General features: G+C 40.7%; 1 non-coding gene across 1 annotated transcript; it reads left to right on the top strand.

The window, feature by feature from the left end:
• Positions 1-9,588: 9,588 nt before the first annotated feature.
• On the top strand, positions 9,589-9,696 carry LOC112787299 (small nucleolar RNA R71). Its single transcript, XR_003194719.1, has one exon. It is a non-coding gene; the product is annotated as a small nucleolar RNA R71 (small nucleolar RNA).
• Positions 9,697-14,902: the final 5,206 nt, after the last annotated feature.

The raw sequence follows: 14,902 nt of genomic DNA, 5'->3' as shown, positions 1-14,902 counted from the left end.
GACTCTAGTCTGCTGTTCCGGGCCGAAAACTGGGCCGAAATAAGGTCCAAAATCGCCCCAGCAAAATCTGCAGATTATGCAGATCGCACATGTCACGCGATCGTGTCGTCCATGCGGACGCGTCGCTTGCGCTTTTTCCTCTCCACGCGTTCGCGTCGTCCACGCTACCGCGTCGCTTGCGCTTTCCAATCCGCGCGGCCGCGCAAGCCATGCGGCCGCGTCACTGCAATTTGCGCTCCTTCGCGCGGTCGCGTGAGCCATGCGACCGCGTCACTTCTCGCTGGTTATCTCCTCAAATTCTTGTGTTCCTTCCATTTTTGCTAGCTTTCTCTCCAATCTCCATCTCATTCATGCCCTATAAAGCCTGAAACACTTGACACACAGATCACGACATCGAATGAAATAAAAGAGAATTAAAATCAAATAATTAAAGTCTCTAGGAAGCAGTTTCAAACATGTACTAAATTTAGGAAGGAAATCTAAATGCATGCTAAATTGATGAATAAGTGGGTAAGGATCATGACAAAACCACACAATTAAACACAATATAAACTATAAAATAGTGGTTTATCAACCTCCCCACACTTAAACATTAGCATGTCCTCATGCTAAGTTGAAGGAGACAAGGAAATAAGTATGAACATGCAGAAACTCATGAAATGCAATGCAATCCTACATATATAAATAAATGCAACTATATGATTATTGTCCACTTGATCAAAAGTAAATAAGCCCTTCAAAATAATTACAAATCAAATTCCACTAATTCTATCATTATACAATAAAACCGATAAACGTGCAAGAAGATAGCTTATGAAAGCAGGAAACATGAAAATTCAAGCATTGAACCCTCACTGGTAATGTATGTACGCTCTAATCTCTAGTGTATAGGGTAATCACTCTATTCTTCTATAGTCATGTTTTCTAACTTTTGTTTTTCTACTAACCAATCAACAACAGTTAATATACCAATGCAAACATCATGAGGTCTTTTCAGGGTTGTAATGGGGCCAAGGTGCAGGTAAGGGTGTACATATGGCTAAGTGAGCTTTATAAATTGAATCTTTAATTAACCTAAGCTCTCACCTAATATACATATATTCTATATACTTTTAAATTCATGCCTAGTTACCCATAATTCCCTTTTTCAACCCATACTCATGTTTCAACTTTGTATTTTAATCCTATCATATGTGCATTGATCTTTGAATTCTGAATTTAACATTGGGGTAATTTTGTCCCCTTATTTATTTGTTTATCATCTTTTTTTTTTGAATTGAAATAAATAAAGCTTATCAACGCACATAGATTTTTGATTCTTATAGTTTCACATGAATAGGTATCCAAATTCCCTTTAAATTTTCATGACACATTCCCTTAACAACTTTTGTTCCCACAATTTCCCATACTTAACTAGCACACACAATTCTATCTTAAGCTAACCAAAGATTCAATTTGGGATATGCAATTATTTTTCAGCTTAAGGTTAGTAATGTGGTAAAATATAGAACAAATGGGGTTTTAAAGGCTCAAAGTGGTTAACAAAGGTAATTGAAAAGGGTAGGCTTGATTTGGATAAGTAAGTTTAAACAAATAATGGCCTCAATCATGTGCAAGCATGTAAATATAATAAATATTGGACATATAAGATAAAACAAAATATAGATTACAATCATAGAGAAGTAAACACACAAGAATAAAATAATTATGGTTAAATAATGTAACCATACATAAAGGCTCAAATCTTTCACAGGTTGTGTGTTCTTTAACTCAAACATCATGTTCCAAATACAACTCAAGCAGATTTATCATAAAAATTTTGAAAAATTAGTGAAATTTTATTCCAAAGATAGATTTTTAAAAGAAACTTATTGTCTTTTCGATCAAGTAGAACATGCATGCAACTATTCTAACCTATGCAATTTATTCTGTTCTATAAAGGAAAGAAAATCTAACTAAAATATCCTAATTATTGGTGTATGGAGAAGAGAAATTACCTCCGGAAGTCAGGTACTGACCGACCTCCCCACACTTAAGGCTTTGCACCGTCCTCGGTGCCATCTGTCAGGAACAGGGGTGGGCTGGTAGCAGTATCTCCACAGTCGGGACTATCATGGCTCCCGATGCTGGTAAAAGAAGTGGAGTCCGGAGTGTCTGAGTCCCTGAATTTGCCCATGATCAGCTCCTTGAGGTATGTGAATCGGCGCTTGTTACGGCGCTCTCTCATCTTAGCTTTCTGTTCATGCCGATCCAACTTTTCAAGTATCTGCTGGAGCAATTTCTCAGTTGTAGATGCTTGTGGCGTTGAAGAAGGAATATCTTCAACCGGCTCAGTAGGCTGGCTTGTAGTGGCTGCTGAAAGTCTGAGGTATTTCCCGTTAGGGACATATTGATCATCCCGTGGAAGCATGGCTTTGGTGTCCCCCGCTCTGTAGGAGACTCCGGCTGCTGAGACAAGATCTGAGACCAGGGCGGGAAAAGGTAGGTTGCCCGCGATTTGTACATGCTCCATAGCATTCCGGATGTGTCTTGAGAGATTCAGAGGTTGGTCTGTAAGGATACACCATAGTAGAACAGCCATGTCTGCAGTGAAGGAGGACTTATGAGTGCTCGGAAAGATGTAATGGGACATGATCTGTGCCCATACGCGAGCCTCCAAGGTAAGTGCAGAAGCCAAGATTCCCTTAGGGCGGGTACGGTGGTATCCGTAGATCCAACGGCTGCCAAGTAATGCGATGACTCCGAGAACGGAGTCCCAGTCAAATTGGTATCTCTGGCGCTGAAGGGTGGCTTCTTGAAAAGCGTCCATTTCTGCTGGAAAAGGGGGAAGACTCAGAGTTTGCTGGATGGCCTCTTCTGTAATGGGCACTTGCTTCTGCCGGACATAAACAGACTGCAGGGTCGGTATGTAGAAGTTGGAGTAGAACTCAACTACCCAAGAGAGATTGACCTGCCTCGGCTGTCTCTGTAAGAAATCCCATTGTCTTCGTTCAATTTGCAGCTCAACAAAGGAGGCAATATTGGATGGGAGGATAAGAAGGTATTCATTGTTATAGTTCCTTTCTGCTAGGATAGGGAACATCTGCTCACAGTAGCGATTCGGAAATCGCATAGCGTCCCTTGCTGGAAAGGCTTTCTCCTTTTCGTCAACCTTTATTATCCTCTTAACTCTTTTTGTTGAGGGCTTGACTGTGGTTGAAGAAGGCTCTGCCACTAATGCTCTTTTAGTTCCTCTTCTTGCTGGTGGTTTGGAAGTAGCTTTCTCTTTTCCTTTCTTGGTGGCCATCCTGAAAGAAGGGAAGAGAAAGTAAATTAAATTCAAAGAGAGATACAGCAAGGAAGGAAACGGAAAAGAGGGTGATGGATGCACATTAAGATATGCTGACATTAACACATGCTCGCGAGTACGTGTGAAAAGCCAACGATGGAAGATAGCTAGTGCATATAAAGACAAATGAATGCAAGGTGTTTATTGGCATGCTGGCAAAGGGCATGAGTAGCATAGACCAAGCAATACTTTGTAACAAACCATCACGTTTGTATTGACAATTAAATTCAATTAATAAAATAAGAAGGAGAATTTGTGAAAAGCAAGCATTGAATAGTAGAGTAAAGTAATGTAGAAAAGTGCATAGTGCTATATGGGCTTTTTCACAAACACATGGCATGCATGTTAAACAAGATATAAAAAGTATGAAATTGAACATGTAAGCAATTCCTTAAAAATAATAATAATTATCAAATAAATTGTAACAAGTCACAAGCATCTAATGAGGGATAATGACTCAAAAAATTTCTAACACCATGTAAAAAGGAAAAGAAAAAGAAAATAAAAATATATATAATATAAGAAGAATGATGGAAGAGAGAAGAAGGAAGAAGAAGGTAAAACCTTGTTAATGGTGGTGAGAGAGATAGAGAGTGAAAGGTGAGATAGAAAGGGGAAGGGAGAAAGAAGAAAGAAGGAGGGAAAAGAAAAATTAGGATTTGGAGGAAAGAAAGATAGGATAATTTGGCAATTTAGGTTGAGCTGTGCGACGCGGCCGCGTGGGGCACGCGTTCACGTGGGTGCGCTCCAGGTAAGGTGATGCGATCGCGTCGGTCACGCGGTCACGTGACCTATGTTGCGCTGCTGGCTCGAGTTCAGCCTCGCTCCAGCACAACTCTCTGTTCGATTCATTTTAATTGCCAAAATTGGGTGACGCAATCGCGTGGGTCACGCGATCGCATGAGTGTGCGTTATAAAATGGGTGACGCGGCCGCGTCAGCGATGCGGTCGCGTGACAGGGATTGTGCTTCCAGCACCAATCCAGCATCACTCTCGCACAGAATGCGACTGTGCACCCTTTTACATCGAAAACTCAGGGCACGCGGCTGCGTGAGGTACGCGGTAGCGTGGGAGGCTATGATTCCATGCGACGTGGTCGCGTTAGCGACGCGGTCGCGTGGGGTAATTTGTGCCATTGGGACGACCCCAGCGCTACTTCTGCGTAACTTTCTGTTCAATTTTATTTTTCTTTACTCCCCCTACCACGCGGACGCGTCGCTGATGCGATCGCGTCGCGCGGCGAAATTTTTTTTTTTAAGGAAAGATAAAGACATGTAATTGAAAGAGCACGAAAGCACTAGTAAAGAGAAGAGTTATTAAAGAAGAAAAAAAACTAAAAGCGAAGAAAAGAACGATCATACCGCGGTGGGTTGTCTCCCACCAAGCACTTTGCTTTTACGTCCGTAAGTTGGACGCTCCAATAGCTCAATCTGCTGCGATGTGGGGATCTTCCAAGCGGAAGATCTCAAGCTCCTTATTTTTCTGCACCTTCTCACCATGGTATAGCTTCAGGCGTTGTCCATTAACCTTAATAAGTTCAGAGCTTGAAGGATGGCTTAGGTGATAAACTCTGTACGGTTCAGCCTTCTCTATTCTGTATGGACCTTCCCATTTCGATCTCAACTTACCGGGCATGAGCCTCAGTCGAGATTTGTAAAGGAGAACAAAATCTCCAGGTTGGAACTCTCTCTTCTTGATGTTTTGATCATGCACAGCTTTCATCTTTTCCTTGTATATTCTGGAGTTCTCATAAGCTTCCAAGCGAAGGTTTTCCAGTTCCTGCAGTTGCAACTTTCTTTCAGCTCCAGCATTCTCAATTCCCATGTTGCACTCCTTAACTGCCCAGAAGGCTCTGTGTTCTATTTCAACTGGGAGATGACAAGCTTTTCCATAAACCAAGCGGAAGGGACTCATCCCAATGGGTGTCTTGTATGCTGTTCTGTATGCCCACAGTGCATCTTGTAGTCTGGTGCTCCAGTCTTTTCTATGAGGCTTTACTATCTTTTGCAAGATACGCTTAATTTCTCTGTTTGACACCTCGGCTTGCCCATTAGTTTGGGGATGGTAAGCTGTTGCAACTTTATGGATTATCCCATGCTTCTTCATCAATCCTGTTAGTCTCCTGTTACAAAAATGGGTGCCTTGATCGCTCACGATCGCTCGTGGTGATCCAAAGCGGCATATAATATGGTTTCTCACAAAGGAAACAACAGTGTTAGCATCATCAGTGCGGGTAGGAATTGCTTCCACCCATTTGGAAACATAATCCACAGCTAACAATATATAAAAATATCCACTAGAATTTGGAAATGGACCCATGAAGTCAACGCCCCAAACATCAAAAATTTCACAGAAAAGCATATATTGTTGAGGCATCTCATCCCTCTTGGATATGTTACCAAATTTCTGGCATGGGTGACAAGATTTACAAAACTCAGCAGCATCTCTAAAAAGAGTAGGCCACCAGAATCCGCAGTCTAAGATCTTTCTAGCTGTTCTTTGAGGGCCAAAGTGTCCTCCACTTTCAGATGAGTGACAGGCCTCTAAAATGGACTGGAATTCTGATTAAGGTACACAACGTCTAATTATCTGGTCAGCGCCATATCTCCATAAATATGGGTCATCCCATATATAATATTTAGACTCGCTTTTCATCTTGTCTCTTTGATGTTTAGAAAAATGTGGAGGAAATGTGCGGCTAACTAAATAATTAGCAACAGGTGCATACCAAGGGACTACCTCAGATACTTCTTGCAGGTTGTCAAAAGGAAAATTATCATCTATAGGAGTAGAATCATCCTTAATATGTTCAAGGCGACTCAAGTGGTCTGCTACTAAATTTTGATTACCACTCCTATCCTTTATTTCTAAATCAAATTCTTGTAACAGCAGTATCCAACGTATAAGTCTTGGTTTGGATTCCTTTTTAGCTAATAGATACTTTAGAGCTACATGGTCCGAATATACTACTACTCTAGTACCAAGTAAATAAGCCCGAAATTTATCCAGAGCAAAAACAATAGCAAGTAGCTCTTTCTCAGTAGTAGTATAATTAGACTGGGCAGTGTCTAAAGTCTTAGACGCATAGGCAATAACAAAAGGATCCTTACCTTCACGCTGAGCCAGCGCTGCTCCTACTGCATGGTTGGAAGCATCGCACATGATTTCAAACGGCTGGCTCCAGTCGGGTCCTCTCACAATTGGGGCTTGAGTTAGAGCAGTCTTCAGCTTATCAAATGCTTGTTTGCAATCTTCACTGAACTCGAACTCAATGTCCTTCTGCAGTAATCTGGATAAGGGAAGTGCTACCTTACTAAAGTCCTTAATAAATCTCCTGTAGAAACCTGCATGGCCAAGGAACGAACGGACTTTCCTCACAGAAGAGGGATAAGGTAAACTAGAAATAACATTCACCTTTGCTGGGTCTACAGAAATGCCATTATTAGATACCACATGTCCTAATACAATCCCTTGCTTTACCATAAAGTGGCATTTTTCGAAATTCAATACAAGGTTTGTGTTAACACATCTATCTAATACTCTAGATAATCCATCTAAGCAAAGGTTAAAAGAATCACCATAAACGCTAAAATCGTCCATAAAAACTTCCATACAGTCCTCAATAAGATCAGAGAAAAGACTCATCATGCACCTTTGGAAGGTGGCTGGTGCATTGCACAAGCCAAAGGGCATTCTCTTATAAGCATAAGTCCCAAAAGGACATGTAAAAGTAGTCTTTTCCTGATCCTCAGGAGCTATATGAATCTGGAAATAACCTGTGTAACCATCTAAAAAGCAATAATGTGACTTACCTGACAGGCGATCCAGCATTTGATCAATGAATGGAAGTGGGTAGTGATCCTTACGGGTAGCTTGGTTGAGACGCCTGTAATCAATGCAGACTCTCCAAGCATTCTGAACTCTAGTTGCTATGAGCTCTCCATGCTCATTCTTCACTGTAGTGACTCCAGACTTCTTGGGCACCACTTGTACTGGGCTTACCCATTCACTGTCTGAAATAGGATATATGATACCGGCCTCCAATAGTCTGGTCACTTCCTTTTTGACAACTTCCAAGATGGTGGGATTCAATCTTCATTGGGGTTGACGAACAGGTCTTGCTCCCTCTTCCAAAAATATTCTGTGCTCGCATACTTGAGGGTTAATTCCCACTATGTCTGCCAAACTCCACCCAATTGTCTTCTTATGCTTCCTCAGTACATCAAGTAACTGCTCTTCTTGTTGAGAAGTCAGTTCTCTTGCAATAATAACCGGAAGCTTCTACTCATCCTCAAGATAAGCATATTTGAGATGTGGAGGGAGAGGTTTCAATTCTAACTTTTGATCATGGGCGGGCTCTGGATTATCTGGGGCTTGTGAAAATGGCGAAGTGTCCTCATTGTCAGTTAAGAGGGTCCCCACACTTGGACCTTGTCCAGTGTGCCTCTCTTCAAACTCTTCTTTTTGAACTTCAGCCACACTTTCGTCTATGACATCACACTGGAAGATAGAATGATCTTCTGGGGGGTTGTTAATGACTCCATTCAGATTGAAGATCACTATGCAGCCATCTATTTCAAAGGAGTATGTTTCTGAAAAAGCATCCAATTTGAATTTTGATGTTTTCAGGAATGGTCTTCCAAGTAGGATTGATGATGGCTTATCTGAATCATTGTGGGGCATCTCCAAGATATAAAAATCAGTGGGGAATGTGAGCCCTTTAATGTTCACCAAAACATCTTCAGCAACTCCAGCCACTGTAATAATGCTTTTATCTGCTAACACAAAACGAGCTGCCGACCTTTTTAAAGGAGGGAGCCTTAAAACATCATATATAGACAAAGGCATTATACTGACACATGCTCCTAAATCACACATGCAATCATAAATTACTAGACCACCAATAGTACAACTAACTATGTAAGGACCTGGATCACTACATTTTTCAGGTAATCCTCCCATTAAAGCAGATATGGAACTACCTAAAGGAATAGTTTCTAATTCATTAATTTTGTATTTATGGATACATAAGTCTTTTGAAACTTTGCATATTTAGGTACCTGCTGAATAACATCAAAAAGGGGAACAGTTACCTCGACCTTTTTGAATATCTCTACCATTTTAGGATCAGGTTCCAGCTGCTTCCTGGGCTTCCTTGCAAGTTGTGGAAATGGAATGGGAACAGTGGGTTCCGTGGTGCCTGCCCCTTTTGGTGCTTCTTCTTGTGGTTGAGCTATCTCTTCTTCAGCTATGTCCTGTATATCCTCTTCCTCTTCAACATCTTCGACTTCTACCACCTCTTCAGCTGAGGCGTATTCTGGTGAGCTTGCTTCCTCCTGATTCCTCTCCTGCAGTGTAGTTCCGGACCTCAGGTTGATGGCATTAATGCCTCCCTTTGGATTGGGTAACGGTTGAGAGAGGATTCCAGTGGTGCTTGAAGGTTGGTTACTGGAATTTTGTGCTGAACCAAGCTGTGTCATAAAAGCTTGCAGAGTAGAGGTGAGACCATTTAGACTGGCGTTAATAGTGTTCACGATGGTACTTTACATGGCCAGTTGTCTTTTCTCAAAAGCTTGTAATAAATCTTCATTAGAAGATACCGAAGAATGAGTAAATTGAGAGGTTTGCTGCTGATTGTTCGGTGGTCCTTGGTTTTGCCTCAGGTGAGGTGCTCGGTAAGGTTGATTTTGCTGCCTGTTGTTGTTATTATTCCACCTCTGATTTTCCTGATTATCTCTGCCTCCCCTGTTATTGTTGTCCCTCCAATTCTGGTTTGAATTGTCCTGCCATCCATGGTTATTATTTCCACTTTGATTGTACCCTTGGTTGGGGCGGTCATAAAAGTTGTGAGTGGATGCCACCATGTTGTCTTCTTGTTGGAGCTGCGGGCATTCATCAGTGTAATGGCTGTAATTAGCACAAATTTCGCAAATTCTTTGTGGGACTAGTTGTTGGTTTTGCTGCGGTTGGGTTTGCTGAGCTTGTTGATTCAACTGCATTTGCTTCAGCAGGTTGGTCATCTCACAGATGCTTTGAGTTAGAGCAGCAGTCTCTCTGCCAGAAGATACTTCTACAACGGCTTTTGAACGGCCTTGCTTCTGTCTGTGGTTCCAAGTAGATTCAGCTAAATCACTGATCAATTGCCAAGCTTCATCAGTGGTCTTGTACTTCTTCATAGACCCATTGTTGGCACTCTCCAATGTGGTCTTATCTTGGGGCCTCGTACCTTGTGTGATATAGCTGAGTAGCACGATCGTGTCAATCATGTGGTGGGGGCATGCTTCCAGAAGATTATTGAAGCGCTCCCAGTATTCAAAGAGAGTTTCATTGTCATCCTGAACAATTGTAGAGATATCCTTCCTCAGTTTATCAGTAACTTCAGATGGAAAGAATTTCTCCAGAAACTCCTTTCTGAGTGTATCCCAGTTGGATACATTTGCTATAGGTTGAGTGTAGTACCACTCTCTTGATTTTCTCTCAAGAGAGAACGGAAAAGCTTTCAGCATAATTGAAGTTTCATCAGTGCCATCACGCCTGACAGTAGAACAGGCTGCCTGGAAATCTCTCAAGTGCTTGATAGGCTCTTGAGCAGGTAGGCCATGAAACTTGGGCATCAAATTTAACAGTGCGGTCTTTATTTCAAAATCCGTAGCTACCGCTGGATGATGCGCTTGAAACGGTTGCATTGTAAAATTAGGAGCTCCTTCCTCCTGAATGGTAACTCTTCTAGCTGCCATGTTTTCTGCACGTAAAACAACCGAATCAGTAGAACGGGGGCTGGTTTCTTCCTCAGATTCACTTTCAGATCCGCCCTCAGAGCGAGCTAACCTACGCTGTTCTCGCCTTATTCGTGAAATTGTTCTTTCAATTTCAGAATCGAATATTAGCAAGCGCGGATCAGGAAGTGAACGTGTCATTTGACGGAAGAAACATGCAGCTCATAGTAGCAAAATTAAATAAAATGCAAGTAAATAAATTCCAATTAATAAAATTAGCACTCTATTGCAACTCCCCGGCAACGGTGCCAAAAATTGATGGGAAGCAGAAGCTGGTGAATTAAAAATTTATTAAAATGGTTACGTTGCAAGTATAGTTCTTAACTCACCGAAAATCTGCCTATCAATTTAGAAATATGTCACAGAGAGTTTAAATTAAAATTACTGGGAGTTTTAAGTCCTAGGTCGTCTCCCAACGAGTTGCAGAAAAGTGTGCTATTTTATTAATCAGATGTTCCAAGAAGTTGAGCTAAGTAAATTGGAATTTAAATTGAGGAATTTTAAATAATATAAATAAAAGCTTTGACTGGGAGTTGATTTGTTAGAATCTCTATCATTGATGGAATGATTTTTAAGATTGATTTATAATTAACGGTTACTCTGTTTGGTTATCCTTTACTAGGTAAGGGAAAGTCAAACAAGTTGGAATGCCAGATCTGTTCACAAGTTGCAACCCACTTAGTTCAAAGGGATTGGCGTTGGTGACAGGATAGCAATCCAACATGTAACCCAACTACAAATTTTTCCTTCAATCATTCCAACTCAAGAGTTCCTTTTAATCAACTCCCCATCAAGTAAGAAAACTACTCACGCATTGTAAATAAAGAATCCATAGCACATGAAAGGGAATTAAAAGAAGACATGATTATTGGAATTGAAATTGAATTAAAAAGAAATAATCCTTGCATTAATTAATCATAAAAGTATCTGAATGACAAAATTGAACATAACAAAGAACATGGAACAATAGATCCAAGTTAAGAGAACAAACTAGAATGATGAAGTCTTGATGAGGGAATAACTCTTCTCAATGTTCCAATGCTAAGACCAATTGAAAATTAAAATTCTAAAAACTAGAGAGAAAAATCTAAGAGAGTAAAACTAGATCTCAAAACTACTGAATGAATGTGTCTGTTGTTTCTGCATATTCTCTGACTCTAGTCTGCTGTTCCGGGCCAAAAACTGGGCCGAAATAAGGTCCAAAATCGCCCCCAGCGAAATCTGTAGATTATGCAGATCGCACATGTCACGCGATCGCGTCCTCCATGCAGATGCGTCGCTTGCGCTTTTTCCTCTCCACGCGTTCGCGTCGTCCACGCTACCGCGTCGCTTGCGCTTTCCAATCCGCGCGGCCGCACAAGCCATGCGGCCGCGTCACTACGATTTGCGCTCCTTCGCGCGGTTGCGTGAGCCATGCGACCGCGTCACTTCTCGCTGGTTATCTCCTCAAATTCTTGTGTTCCTTCCATTTTTGCTAGCTTTCTCTCCAATCTCCATCTCATTCATGCCCTATAAAGCCTGAAACACTTGACACACAGATCACGGCATCGAATGGAATAAAAGAGAATTAAAATTAAATAATTAAAGTCTCTAGGAAGCAGTTTCAAACATGTACTAAATTTAGGAAGGAAATCTAAATGCATGCTAAATTGATGAATAAGTGGGTAAGGATCATGACAAAACCACACAATTAAACACAATATAAACTATAAAATAGTGGTTTATCATAGGGCACAAAAGGTAACGTCCTATTTTGCTTCAAAACTCACCTACTGAAGCATTGTCAATGGATTCTCAAGTACAAAAGGAGTTTGATAAAGCTAGTGCAACAACAAACTTGGAGAACCAACCTCAACAGAAGAATGATGGTTCTGCGGCGCAAGTCCACGAGAAGACACTTGGAGACAGGGGTCCATCGACGTGAGGTAGAATGATTATACATTCCAATTATTTAATTTATTTTTATGGATTGTGACCATTTAAATATTATTAGTTGGAATGTAAGAGGACGTCAAATAAGATGTCTTGGGTGCACTGTAAGGAGTTGGTACGAAAATTTCAACCAACTTTTTTTATTTTGGTGGAAACTCATATTGGGTTGAAACTATGAAAGAATTTTGGGGGAGATTAGGATATTATCCTGTAGGGATTGTAGATGTTGTTGGACACAAGGGAGGAATTTAGTTTCTCTCTGCTAATTTAAAATTTTCTTGTAAATTCTTTGGGCTATGAATCAATGTGTAACTTTGGAAATTAATAGTGGTGGGCGAAGATGGATCTGCAGTGCAGTTTATGGCAGCCCTCAAGCCACTAATAAAGTAGAATTATGGAGTCATCTACTTGATATTGGGTTGTGCATTCAGGACCTATGGGTGGTGGTTGGGGGTTTTAATGATATTTTGAGTGTTCATGAGGTGAAGGGGGTAATTTCTATTCGAATCGCAGTAGTATCTTTGCAAGTACTCTAGATTCTTGTGGTCTTTTTGATCTGACAACCTCTGGAATATGGTTTACTTGGTTCCGTAAAATTTAAGAAAACAAAGAAATTGCAAAGAGATTGGATAGAGCTTGCTGTACTATAGAATGGCGCCTTCTTTTTCAAAAAACTTTTGTTGAAGTTCTCAGCCGTTCCCACTCTGATCATTGTCCCCTGCTTATCCGATGTCAAGGAGTTCCTATCAAGAAAGGAAACCGGCCTTTTAGATTCCAAGCGACATGGGCAACGCATCCTGATTACAAGGCCATTGTTCAGAAATCTTGGGATAGTACAAACTTTGGCATCCATAGGAAGTTGTTGGGGGTTCAAGAAGCTTCGTTGGAATTCAACTCTACGGTCTTCGGCAATATTTTTATTAAAAAGAGGAAATTGGAGGCTTATTTGAATTGTATTCAACGGAAGATGGAAGCTGACGATGATCCGATTTTGAAGCACAAAGAGGAAGAACTGAGAGCTGAGTATAATCTAGTTTTGGCCCAGGAAGAATTGCTTTGGTACCAGAAGTTAAGAGATCAATGTGTTCGGTATGGTGATAGAAATACTAGCTTTTTCCATCTGCAAACCACTAACAAGGTTCATGGGTTGCTGGTCAGTGATGGGTCCTGGTCTGATGATTCGGAAGTTTTGCAAAGAGAGGTTGTTCATTTTTTCAAAAATATTTTTTGCTCTACTGAGCCTGTTGAGGTTAATTGCATGGGAGAAATTCCTATGCCATATCTTAGCCAGGATGCATATGATAATTTGTCTAAACCAGTAACAATATTTGAGGTTAAAGAAGCTCTGGATAATATGAGCTCGTTCAAAGCTCCTAGGCCGGATGGTTTTCAAGTTTTTTTCTTCAAGGAATATTGGAATGTGGTGAGTCATGAGGTGTGGCGTACTGTTCAGAAAGCATTCTTAGGGGAGATGTTAAGCCATTCTTTGTTGGAAACTTTGATTGTTCTTATCCCTAAGTGCGACCGTCTAACTAGATTGAAGGATTTTTGGCCAATAAGCCTTTGTAATGTAATTTATAAGCTAGTGACTAAAGTGCTGGTTAATAGATTACGACCATTTTTGGATGAGATTATTAGCCCAACCCAGAAAGGATTTATTCATGGTAGAGGAGCGCCTGATAATATTATTGTGGCCCAAGAAATTCTTCACTTTCTTAAGCGGACAAAGTCTAGAAAAGGAGCTCTGGCTTTTAAGATTGATTTAGAAAAGGCTTATGATAGAGTTGATTGGAATTTTCTTGAGCACACTCTTGAAGTTTTGGCTTTCCTTCTCTAATTATTTGGCTTGTAATGAATTGTGTTCAGGCCTTAAATCTTTTCATCCTTTGGAATGGGAATAGATTGGACAGCTTCCAACCTCGCAGAGGGCTCAGGCAAGGAGATCAAATTTCTCCTTATTTATTTGTTTTGTGCATGGAGATATTAGCGTGCTTCATTTCCAAACAAGTTGATGAGGATATTTAGGATGATGTGGCTGTTTCTAGAGGGGGACCTAGAGTTTCTCACTTGATGTTTGCAGATGACCTCCTCCTTTTTTGTAAAACGAAGAAAAATCAAGTTTAGAATGTTGTGCACACCTTGAAGTTGTTCTGCAAAGCTTCAGATGCAAGTGACTCTTTTTCCTACTTCGGTTTGTCAAAAGATTGATTCTGTGCTTAGATAATTCAAGTGGAGTAAATTTGTCACTCCAAGAAAATATGGAGGCTTGGGAATTAGAGATACCCAATGTGTAAATTTTGCTTTATTAGGAAAGCTTGTTTGGCAATTACTGCATAATACATATAAGCTTTGGGCAGGATGTATCAATCCTTTTGGTATCATGCTTGGCGACCATGTGGAACGCTAGCTCCTTTGGTTTCTTTTGTGCACATATCTGATTCTCACTTGAAGCTAGAAGATGTCTGGCACCATGGACATTGGTGGTGGGATATTCTTTGCACAATAATTCCGAAAGAAGTTAAACTTGATTTGATGCTCTCTGATCCTATCAAGCAGGCAGGAGATAAAACAGGTTGGTTTTGGACAAACTTAAATACTCTCACCTACTTGACTAAAAGCGGGTATGAATGGCTATTGAACAAGAAATTTGGCTGGAATGATAATGAAAATTGGCTTTAGTTTTGGCGCTTGAGAATACCAGAGAAGATAAAGTGTCTGCTCTGACTTTGTCTCAACAACGGAGTTTTCACAACTAGTTACCGGTTTCAAAGAGGTCTTGCTACTTTTGATTTTTGTCAGAGATGTTATCTTGCTCTAGAGGATATTAACCACTGCTTTAGGACTTGCCAAAAAGCTCGTCAGATTT

Source organism: Arachis hypogaea, chromosome 20 (genome assembly GCF_003086295.3).
Source record: "Arachis hypogaea cultivar Tifrunner chromosome 20, arahy.Tifrunner.gnm2.J5K5, whole genome shotgun sequence".
Taxonomy (NCBI): domain Eukaryota; kingdom Viridiplantae; phylum Streptophyta; class Magnoliopsida; order Fabales; family Fabaceae; genus Arachis; species Arachis hypogaea.
This window is presented reverse-complemented; position numbering and strand designations above follow the sequence as displayed.